Source organism: Oryx dammah, unplaced genomic scaffold (assembly GCF_014754425.2).
Source record: "Oryx dammah isolate SB20612 unplaced genomic scaffold, SCBI_Odam_1.1 HiC_scaffold_5, whole genome shotgun sequence".
NCBI classification, from domain to species: domain Eukaryota; kingdom Metazoa; phylum Chordata; class Mammalia; order Artiodactyla; family Bovidae; genus Oryx; species Oryx dammah.
The window spans coordinates 13,992,933-14,002,290 of NW_024070189.1; the positions used below are offsets into that span (position 1 = coordinate 13,992,933).

The 9,358-nt window shown below is 41.4% G+C and overlaps 1 pseudogene; it reads left to right on the plus strand.

Moving 5' to 3' along the window:
- The first annotated feature begins 4,002 nt into the window (after positions 1-4,002).
- Positions 4,003-4,969, plus strand: LOC120863262 (annotated as a pseudogene).
- The last annotated feature ends 4,389 nt before the right edge of the window (positions 4,970-9,358 follow it).

Here is a 9,358-nt window from a genome sequence, read left to right on the forward strand (position 1 = left end):
TGATGTTCTCTGCATATAAGTTAAATAAGCAGGGAACATTCAGAGAATGAAAATCATGGCATCTGGTCCCATCACTTCATGGGAAATAGATGGGGAAACATTGGAAACAGTGTCAGACTTTATTTTGGGGGGCTGCAAAATCACTGCAGATGGTGACTGCAGCCATGAAATTAAAAGACGCTTACTCCTTGGAAGGAAAGTTATGACCAACCTAGATAGCATATTCAAAAGCAGAGACATTACTTTGCCGACTAACACCTGGAAAATCCCATGGGCAGAGGAGCCTGGTGGGCTGCAGTCCACTGGGTCTCTAAGAGTCAGACACGACTGAACGACTTCACTTTCACTTTTCACTTTCATGCATTGGAGAAGGAAATGGCAACCCACTCCAGTGTTCTTGCCTGGAGAATCCCAGGGATGAAGGAGCCTGGTGGGCTGCTGTCTATGGGGTCACACAGAGTTGGACACGACTGAAGTGACCTAGCAGCAGCAGCATTCTATTTCCTATAATAGCTGTACCAATTTACATTCCCACCAACCATATGGGATGGTTCCCTTAAAAATTTTTTTTTCACAGTATGTACTTTGATACACATAAACACACACAAGTGAAATGGTGTTTTTGGTTTTTTTATGGAATTATAGTTGTTTTACAATGTTGCATTAGTTTCAGATATATAGCAAAGTGATTATTATACACACATATGTATTTTTTCAGATTCTTTTTCCTTATAGGTTATTATAAAATATGGCATATATAGATACTTGTGCCATGCAGCAGGTTCTTGCTGGTTGTCTAATTTAATTAATTAATTAACTTTAAAAAAATTAGTTATTTTCATGACCGCACCATATGGCATGTGGGATCTTAGTTCACTGACCAGGGATTGAACTGAGGCCCTGGGTGGTGAGAGTGTGAAGTCCTAAGCACTGGACTGCCACAGAATTCCTGGGTATGTATTTCATATGTAGTACTGTGTACAGGAGTTTTAATCTCAAACTCTTGATTTCTCTCTCCCCTGCACCTCTCCCCTTTGGTCACCGTAAGTTTGTTTTCTATGTCTGGGGGTCTATTTATTTCTGTTTTTTTTTTATTCCACATAAAACTGATAGCATATGGTTCTTGGCGTCCTCTGGCTTGCTTCACTTGGTATGATAATCCTGAGACCCATGCATGTCGCTACACATGGCTGTCGGTTGGGGCCTGGTCTCAGTGTCAATACAGAGACTTCTGGGAGAGCTCATGAATGAATATTCCCTGAGTGTCCTTGTCCCCACAGTGAGCCACAGCTGCCTCCCCACGAGACCCTCAAGACCTGCAGGTGGGCCTGGCCCAGACCCCTCTGGAGTTGCTGCTTTGGCCTGGGTCCCAGTGTGTGTGAAACCTTGTGTGTGCTCCCCAAGAGTGGAGTCCCTGTTCCCCCGCTTACTGTGGACTCAAGCCTCGCTGACCATCAAAGTCAAGTGCTCTGGGGACTCGTCCTCCCAATGCCTGAACCCCACCCCCCACCCCCAGACTATGTACCCTGACGTGGGGCTCAGAGCTGTCACTCCTAGGGGAGAATCTCTGGGTTATGATTATTTTCCATCTCGGGGATCTCCCACCTAGTGGATATGGGATTTGATTATACCATGAATGTACCCCAGCTTTTTGCCTATAGAGTATAGTGGCTTCTCCTTTGCCTTTGGATAAAGAATATCTTTTCTGGTAGGTTTGAGTCTGTTTTCTCAGTGGTTGTTCAGAAGTTGGCTATGATTTTGGTGTTTTCAAGAGAGGAGGTGGACTCAAGCCCTTCTCCTCCACCATCTTGTCTGGATAATTTCTTTCAGTAAAGCCAGAACACCCGTGCCTAGAGATGACCGACATCCCTGATTTCCCTTCTCCTCCCTTCCTTCTGCCCCACTTCCTTTGGCTGGGGCCTCGCTCTCGGGGGAAGGACCTGATCCCCTCTGAGCTCCACACGGGGGCCCACTGGACTCCATCACCAGTGAGTCAGCGTAGTTTCAGGCTGCCGCTGAGCCTCCCCTCATGGCACCAGAGGGGACCAGGTTTTTCTGGTCTCTGCTTTACTGATTCCCTTTGATTGTTATTTCCTTCCCTCTGTTGACTTTGGGCTTTGCTTATTATTCTTTTCAAGATGAGGTTAATTGAGATTTTTTTGTTTTCTTGAGATAGGTCTGTATTGCTATAAACGTCCCTATTTAGAACTACTTTTGTTGCAGCTCATACATTTTTGGAAAGATGTGTTTTCATTTTCATTTGTCTTCAGGTATTTTCTGACTTCCTCTTTGATTCCTTCACTGACCCTTTTGTTTGTTTTAGTACCATGTTGTTTATTCTCCATGAGTTTGTGCTTTTCCCATTTTTCTCTCTGTAATTGATTTTTAGATTCATACCAGCACGCTTTTTCTAATATATAGTACCTCTCAAACAAAAATACATTTGCAAATTTAAGGCTTAAATTTATAAAAAAGATTAGACTAAAATAACTTTCCTAACTTCCTAACTGAAATAACCTTATTCCATTAGAAAAAAATACTTCATTTCCATATGTAATGATTTTAACATTCATATGCTTCAGAAAGCCACCGGCAGTGTTAACAACAGCAGTTGATATTTACTGTCATTGTGATACAAGTAATATGCTAGGTACTTTATAGGTATTTTATTTAATGCTAACAAGCCAGAAAAGTAGATAGAATGCCTATTTTATTAATGGAGAAAAATAGAGGCTAATAGGAATTCAGTGACAAGTGGGAAATGCTTGAATCGAGAATCACTTCTAATCCCGATTGATGCCAATCTTTGCTCTACAGACTGTCAAGTACTTAAAATTTCTAGAACACATTGACTTTGTTATTATGCAATAATAGTAATATTCTAATAATCTGATTCAATAAAAAATTCCAAAGGCCTGAGAGGCGAAGAAAATGGAGGTAAAAACAACCACTAAACTCAGAAGCCAGCCAATGTGCAATCTTGCACGAAACACCCAAGGATCAGCTACATTCAAGTAGAAGAGCAACAACGTCAGAAAGCATGAAACAAAAAGCCTTCCAACTTCCCATACTTGGCTTGTGTACAAATGGCACTGGAATAAGCAACACATTGACACCACCAAGTATCAATTTTGATAACTCTATCATTATCTTCTCCCTTTAGAAAAACGAGTGGAGAACAAGAGTGAAGTTTGTTATAAACGTAAGAAGTCCTGATTATAATTCTGCTCAGCCAACAACAAAGATCACAGGGAACCCCAAAGTACATTTATGTCAACTGGACTTTGGTTGTATGCTTGGATCTCCATCCATGAAGGAAAATAAAAGTGAAGAATAAAATATCAAGCCTTGGAAGCATATGACCAATTGTTGGACCTAAAGGGTGGGCTGTAATAATAAAGAATGTTTTTCTCTGTTAATTGACACCCCTGTATACCACGTGAATCAAGTGTTCATTTTACACACAAGTTTCAGTACATGTTGGATGCTTTTGTGTTTTATGGTGGGGGTGGGTTGTGATAAGAATTCAAGAAGTAAAGCATAAAAGAAAATATGCCTAATGAAATTCTTCTGTGCCATTAATTCTAAAATATTGCAAACGTGGACCAAAAAGTATTGCCTGCCATTTCAGTAAACGACAAATTATGTCCACCATCAAGGCATCAGCACTGCAGCTGCCCCGATGGTACACCCTGAGGGGAATTCAGACTGGAGGAAAACAGGATACTGGCCCTGGGTGTTTAAGATGCCTATCAAAGAAGTAATTTCAGTTGGTCTAGAATCTTGCATCTTCTCATTCATAGAAAAGCACTAAAATCATTAAACTTGAAGCTGTCTTTTGTGTGTGTGTGTGATTAGTAGTAATCTTCTGATGTTTGACTGAAAAATTTTTTTCAGCGATAACTCCTACCATAGATTTCCACCTGGGTCTAGAGCAGTTTTTAAAGTAGGAGGGAGAGGCAGGCAGGTTGGGACCACCTCAGTACAGCCGCCAGCAGTATCATGGCGACCCAGAACCTCCCTCCCCAAGAATATGAAAGTGATAGTGACTCTTACGAAGTGTTGTATTTAACTGAGTATGCCAGAAGACAACACTGGTGGAATCGAGTGTTTGGCCACAGCTCCAGACCTATCGTAGAAAAATACTCAGTTCAGTTCAGTCGCTCAGTCGTGTCCAACTCTTTGTGACCCCATGAACCGCAGCATGGCAGGCCTCCCTGTCTATCACCAACTCCCGGAGTCCACCCAAACCCATGTCCATTGAGTCGGTGATGCCATCCAACCATCTCATCCTCTGTCGTCCCTTCTCCTCCTGCCCTCAATCTTTCCCAGCATCAGGGTCTTTTCAAATGAGTCAGCTCTTCGTATCAGGTGGCCAAAGTATTGGGGTTTCAGCTTCAACATCAGTTCCACCAGTGAACACCCAGGACTGATCTTTAGGATGGACTGGTTGGATCTCCTTGCAGTCCAAGGGACTCTCAAGAGTCTTCTCCAACACCACAGTTCAAAAGCATTCTTTGGCGCTCAGCTTTCCTTATAGTCCAACTCTCACATCCATACATGACCACTGGAAAAACCATAGCCTTGACTAGATGGACCTTTGTTGGCAAAGTAATGTCTCTGCTTTTCAATAAATATAAAATACTCAGTAGTCACCCAGATTACTGTAGAGGGTGGAGTGAGTGGCTGGTGTGCGGGGTTTTTGTTCCAGAAAGTTCGAAAACTTGCAGCAAATGCAGTAGGTGGTGGCTTGCTTCTTCTGATTGCCGGTCACGGTGGCTTTATGCAGATCGACTAGAAGAGAGTTGAAAAAGATGTAAACAAAGATAAAGGATGGATGAAGAAACAAGCAAATAAGCCAGTGCCTGAAATCAATACTATAATAGAAGAAGCAACAGAATTTGTCAGACAGAACATTGTGATGTCCAGGGGATTCGCAGGAGGCTTTTTGCCAGGCCTTGCATCTTAAGAAGATGAATGTTCTATCACAGTAGAGTCACCTCTGAGAAGAGACTTGGAGGTGACAAGATGGTCTCAACCTTACACATTGACAGATTCTCCAGGATGGATGCTAAGAAACAGCTAGCTGGGCAGTACCAAGCTCACTGCTTAGCATTTTGTCATCTGAAATTTGGCAGACGAGTATCAGCTGTAAAATAACCTATACGGTATATATATAATAGTATCCCTAAGCAAAACATGGCTTTCATTATTTTTTAAAAATTTGTGGCCATTTAAAAGTTGCCTATAAAATGCTACTACTGGAGGTAGATATGGAGAGATTAAAAAAACAAACCTGTTGCATATGTTCCCCAGTAGAATATTATCTTCATTTTATTTTTTAAAAAAGAAAAGAAACAAGCAAAACTCCTATATATCCTGTCCCCTCCTTCCCTCTTAGAAATACTCCGTCAGAGCTTTCTGAGGGGATGCCTTCCCAGACTCCAGTCCTCAGTACAAAATATAGTTCTACATTTTTAGGTTGTGTGTGTGTGTGTTTTTCCAGTTGACAGTTTTGGCAACCAACAAAGAGATCCAGAACAGACTTCTCTCCCTCTCTTGAACTCTACAAGGAATGGGAGCATTGGTATCAGGAGAAGCCCCCTTATCCTGTGTACCCTTCCTCAAAAAGTCCGGATGAGTTTAGATGAGTCTCTCTTAGGTCTCAGATACCTGGTTATTAGCTGGTGAGATTTTCTTGTTGTTGTTCAGTCACTAAGTTATGTCCGACTCTTTGTGACTTCAGGAACTGGAGCACTCCAGGGCCTCCTGTCCTCCACTATCTCCCCGAGTTTGCTTAGATTCATGACTTTTTTTTAAAATTCATGACCATTGAGTTGGTGATGCTATCTAACGATCTCATCCTCTGCTGCCTCTTCTTCTGCCCTCAATCTTTCCCAACATCAGGGTCTTTTCCAGAGTCAGCTCTTGACATCAGATGGCCTAAGTGTGGGAGCTTCAGCATCAATCCTCCCACTGAATAGTCAGGGTTGATTTCCTTTAGGATTGACTGGTTTGATCTCCTTGCAGTCTAAGGGACTCTGAAGTGTCTTCTCTAGCACCACAGTTTGAAAGCATCAGTTCTTCAGCACTCAGCCTTCTTTGGACTTCCTTTGTGGCTCAGACAGTGAAGAATCTGTCTACAATGCAGGAGAAAGTGAAGTGAAGTCGCTCAGTCGTGTCCGACTCTTTGCGACCCCGTGGACTGTAGCCCACCAGGCTCCTCCCTCCATGGGATTCTTCAGGCAAGAGCACTGGAGTGGGTTGCCATTTCCTTCTCCAGGGGATCTTCCCAAACCAGGAATTGAACCTGGGTCTCCTGCATTGCAGGCAGACGTGTTACCCTCTGAGCCACCAATGCAGGAGACCCGTATTCAATCCCTGGGTCAGGAAAATCCCCTGGAGAAGGGCATGGCAACGCACTCCAGTATTCTTGCCTGGAGAACTCCATGGACAGCAGAGTCTGGCAGGTTACAGTCTATGGGGTCACAACGAGTTGGACATGACTGACCAACTAACATACAAACACACAGCCTTCTTTCTGGTCCAACTCTCACATCCATACATGACTACTGGAAAAATCATAGCTTTGACTATATGGACCTTTGTTGGCAAAGTGATGTCTCTGCTCTTGAATACATTGTCTAGGTTGGTCATAGCTTTCCTTCCAAGGAGCAAGATACTAAGTTTTATTTGGTGGTGGTTCAACTCCTCCCTGAAGAAGCAGGTTTTCTTAGAACCTTACTTGCAAGAAGAGATACCTGGCTTAACCTCCGTTGAAAGACACTAGAAAGATTTAATATGTACATACAGAACTTAAACTTCCAGTACTTAACAGGAAATTAAAGGAAATCTTGCCCTTAAGATGGCCAAATTGAGATTCTTTAGAGGTTACAGAATTAATTTTTGTGTGTGTGCGTAGCTAGAGAAAATCCGGCTGGATAAAACATCTTTTCGCAATTCTGTCCTTAAAGTAACAAAAGCCTTTCTAGGAAGGACTTGCTTTTTCCTCCCTGTGTGTTTGAGATGTAAACATTCCACCTGAATTTAGGCGTCCCTGCTCGCAATCCCCCTTCCCACCTGCTCTGGTTTGAGACCTGGGTCTCTTATCCAGAAGGCACACATTTGGTGTATATTTGGCAGCCAGTTGAATAGACTGGAATTCCGAGGTGGCCTTTTGTCAAGCTGTGCTGGCTCTCAAGGACATTCTTCATAAGTGCCCCAGCCCTCGGTCATCTTGCACTTCATTCTGCCTGCCTATACAGTGATGGCCCCTCACTTTCTCAGACTTTGGGAAAGTAACCTTTGTAGATGTTGTGAAGCCTGCATGCTTAGCACTCCCTTGTGGGAACACGTCTTGCATCTTATTGGTGTGAGTTGCTATGAAGATACTACTTGTCAGTGGCCAGGTGATGGACCCTTTAAACTGGAGAAGGTTTTACATTGGTAAATATTTAGAGAGCTCTCATTTTAAACAGCTGTTTTATTGATACCTTTGGGGTGGGGTGGGGTGTGGAAATTAGAAGGTTTTATATATATGTGTTTGTGTGTGAGTGCTCATTCATGTCCAAATCTTTGTGACCCCATGGACTGCAGCCCACCGGGCTCTTCTGTCCATTGGACTTCCCAGAAAGCCAGCAAGAACACTGGAGAGACACACACACACACGTATATAACCTAGAAACTCCCTTAGTTTAAAATAAGCAAAATTTGGGAAACATTTTTTGTGGTCTAGACGTCCTCTTAGTGAGTCTTACAGTTGCTAATAAAACATGAGATTGTTAATTAACAGGGAAGTAAGAAGGTGGTGGAAAATCTGAAGACTTCTTGCCAACAAGGTGGACATTTTAAAGGGACTTGTTCCAAAAGGATTAAAAAAAAAAATCTTCAGGTAGTTCTCAAGAAATGGGGTAGATAAAACAGGTATTAATAGGATTAAAACAAAGGTTTGATACAACACTACCTAGTGCTGGAGACCAATAAGAGGTCCCTTTGTTGCATTTAACCTTGAAGGGCCCCAACCAAGTCTACTGTATTTACCTTAAACAGTACATATATATTTAGCAGACTGGAAAAAATTACACTGAGATACCTGACCGGCAATTGCTTGTGGCAACGTTAGGCCAACTAATCAAGTTAAAAGATTAAAAAGGCCCGAGTCCCCTGGTTCAGCTCCTCACTGGGAACTTCAAAGCCTTTTTACTAAAAAAGTAGATAAATGGCTGGAGGATAAAAAGGAAAGATTCTGGGACTCCTAGTAAGAGCAAGGCTAATTGATGATGGGGTCCTCTTGAAAACTGAAGTTAAAGGTCTAAAACTGAGATGAAAGTTTCCAAAAATTGGTGTATTTCCATGGGCTTTATATGACATGGTTACATCACCTGTGCCTAATTAGATCGTGTGATAGACATTGATTCTCACTGGGGAATGTGTCCCCTGCCTACTTTAAGATGGGGTATATACATCTACCCTTAAGGTGATATCAATTAAACATACTAAAAGAAACTGGTAGTGTTACCTAAGCCCACAAAATATTAGAAACTGGGAGCTAATATTCTGGGGTTCATAAAAACAATAATAGTTTTTTTTTTGCTCTGAGTTTTACTTGTACCCTCAGAAAGAGAGTCTTTGTTGAATACCTTGTGCAAACTTTTGAAGCCCTAAAGAACTGAACCCTAAAATTCTAGAATGTGAAATTCCTGATTTTCAGTGTAGTTGGAAATCTTATTCATTAAAAAAAAAAAAAGAAAGAAAGAAAAAACTAAAGAAAATGTAGCTGGGCAAATTGATCTTTTTATACCATTTAGGTGGCAAATCAGTTCTTAGGAAAGTTAAAAGCAACTGTCTAGCAGATTTCAACAAATCAAAAATTTAAGTACAGTCCACAATGACTTGAGACTGAGCCTGATTACCTCAATCAGATGGAATCTGAAACCAAAGGGGAAAAAGGAGGGGAGAGAGGAAGCCTTTTAAAACTCAAACCTCTGAAAAAATCTCCCTCACCAAAAGCAAATTCACAGCTTCATTAAGGATTTGTCATAGACAAATACAAATCTTAAGTCTTTTCCACAAATAGTAAAGCCTTAATCATCTGAGTAAATAAACTTATTTCACTGTTATAAACTAGTAAGTTTATATTGTAATGCCTGACTCATAACTAAGATTTTAAAGCTCTAAGATCTCTAGTTATGTCTGTTTATGTCTGTGCAAATTATACATATGCCTCTATCTCCAGATAGTATTCCCAAAATTTATAAAAGTGATCTAATTTACTTAAAAGTAACTGCTTGCAAATTAAATATTTCTAAGTATGAAGAAAACTGGCCAGATAGAATTTTAGGTTCATGTAATCCAGTAA